Source organism: Limulus polyphemus, unplaced genomic scaffold, assembly GCF_000517525.1.
Source record: "Limulus polyphemus unplaced genomic scaffold, Limulus_polyphemus-2.1.2 Scaffold7566, whole genome shotgun sequence".
Taxonomy (NCBI): Eukaryota; Metazoa; Arthropoda; class Merostomata; order Xiphosura; family Limulidae; genus Limulus; species Limulus polyphemus.
This window is the reverse complement of record NW_013673176.1, coordinates 20595-23531: the sequence shown is the minus strand read 5'-3', so window position 1 is coordinate 23531 and position 2937 is coordinate 20595.

The following is a 2937-nucleotide window of genomic DNA, read 5'->3' as shown; positions in this document are numbered from 1 at the left end:
GCATTTTGCTGCAACTGCCTAGGACGATTACTATATTCTTTACTGTCGATAGAATTGTCACTGGGGATATATATATACATATTTCTTTATATCAGAAATATGAAATCGTCCTATAACTACACCTGATCTAGGATCTTTTAATTCATGCACTAATGGAGTAACACACTTCACAATTTCAAAAGTTCCATTCCACCTTGGAGTACATTTTGCAATCAAATTATTTACAGCAGAAGATAAAGGATGTGTCCTGAATAATACTTCATCACCTACTTTAAATGTGTCTAGGCATCCCTTACAGTTGTAGGCTTATCACTGTTGCTTCCGAGCCTTTTCAACATTGGATCTTCTCTTCCGTATAACATCTTGTAACTCCATTGTTCGTTCATCAATAGTTTGAGGTGCTGTTTGGTATTTTGTCAGTCAGTCCCAAGGAAGGAAGATCTCACATCCCAAGTTATGTTTGGTTGACATATAACCTTAGACTCATGAATAGAAGTTTTAATGGCTAGAGAAAATTCAGATAAATGATTATCCCAAATTCGACATAAGCAGATATCATTCTACCAATATGTTGGATATACAAGACTATTTAGTGTAAGCGTTATTATTTAATTTATTTTGTGACTTAATATTTATTGATTATTTATTCTTTATAACAAAAAAGATAAAAGTAATTATTTTAAAGGGAATAGTTATGATAAAATTGGTCGTATCTCAGTAAGAGTCATATGTTGTGTGTGTGGTTAAATTGTTGTTGTACTGTTGATGCCAAGCTACTCTAACGTTCGGTAATTTTATCGTTACCTTAAGTAGATGTTGTTTGATTATAGCGTCGCTCGCATAATTTATAGAACATTCGAGGCCTCAATAAACAAAGTATAAATATGGGGAACAAGCGAAAACAAGTCAATTGAAGTGAAAGTGAAGTTCAGTCAGAAAAAAGTTAAAAAACGTGAAGTTAGCCGGCGAGTGAGTGATTATTCTTAACAGGCGATATTTTTAAAGTGAGTTTCACGGTTTAATAGAGATAAGGAAACTAATTTTCTTTGTCTAAAGTAATTGGACCCATCATCTGTGTGGACTTTGACAAAAGAAGACAATTATTTAAACTTAGAGATACATCTGTGGTAACCATAGAGTATTGTTTGTTTGTTTGTAATTAAGCACAAAGCTACACAATGGGCTATCTGTGCTCTGCCCACCACGGGTATCGAAACCCGGATTCTAGCATTGTAAGTCTGCAAAAATGCCGCTGTGCCACTGGGGAGCGACCATAGAGTAACGTAAGTGAATCTATCGCAGATTCTACAGTAAGAAACAAAGTTAAGAAAAATAGTTCATTTTGTCTGTTGGATTCTAAAGAAACTGAATCAGCCTGAGAGGACTTTTGACAAGAAAAGATAATTATTTAGAATTTGAGATATAACCGTGATTTGCTATTGTGTAAATAATTTTTGTACATACCATACATTTTACTTGTTTTGAATATATTATTTTAAAATAAGTGGATTGTTTGTTGTCTGTTTATTGTTCGAATTTATTGCCAACAACTCACAGACACCTACTATAGAAAAATCCAATCTCTCGACCTACATACTTAAAATCCTGGCACAATATTTCTGTTTACTCTTTCAGTTATGATAAACTGAGGATGATATGGAGATGTAAAGATGTGTTTAATTCCCATAGCTTTACAAGTTTCATCCATCAGTTGAGACACAAATTGTGGACCATTCCCAGATACAAGAGCCTGAGGAATACTATATTTACACAAGTATTCATTAATTAGTTTATTAAGAGTCACTTTCCTGGTAATTTGTTTGAGAGGATATAGTTTAATCCATTTGCTTAAATAATCTGTCACAGCCAAAAAATATATATTTCTTGGCCTAAACTTAAGGTATGATGTCAACTCCTATTACCTTATGAGGTTGCATTAGTTTAGTTCTTTGTATAAATCCAGCTGGACACTTCTGATCAAATTTAGTGATTTGATAAACATGGCATGGCAACATATAATTTTTAATGTCCTTTTCAATACCAAGCCAATAACCACGTCTGGATACTTTATCTATTGTTTTTCAGACATCTAAACGAGCAGCTGTAGGATGATCATGCAATTCAATTAAAATTGCCAATCTCAATGTTTTGGGAATAACTGGTCTGAATTCACCATTTTTAACAACCCTTTTTGTGTAATAAGGAGCATTATCATTCAAGACAAAATATTTGGATTTATTTACAGTCTCTGCAATTATAATAGAATCATTGTGTAATAGTCAAGTTTCAAATAAAAGTATGTATACTTATATTCATCATCTTTAGCTTCTTCAGTAGCCAATTGTTCTCTAGTGTTAACATTCATAATGGCTAAAGGTTTAGGCAATAGCTTACTGATGTCCAAGTCTGGAGTTTCTTCTGGGGGTGGGGTAGGCCGGTAAGACATCTAAATAGGGCATCAAGGATCTGGTTCTCTTTTCCTTTTCTGGGCAGTATTTCAGATGTTAAGCTTTGTAATTTTAGTGACCAACACATTAGGTCTACCAGTTAACTTTAGAGCTGTCTGTAAATATTTCAAGGCAGCATGGTCAGTTATAACTGTAACTTCTTCTTCATCTAGATATACCTTAAATGTTTCTGTAGCCCATACTACAGCTAGATATTCTAACTCTGTAGTAGTATAGTTTATTTCTGCAGAGTTCAATGTTCTATTCTACTGGCATACGCTATTACACCCTTCTGACCCAGAACTGCTTCTAATCCCACATTTGAAGCATCAGTATGCCAAATATAGTGTTCACCTTTTCTTGGAAGTTGCAAGGCAGAGGATTCACATAAAGAATGCTTTAATTTCTGGAATGCATCCTCACACTGTGGAGTCAATTTCCACTTGATACACTTCCTTCATGACAGATATAAAGGTTCAGCAATTGTAGC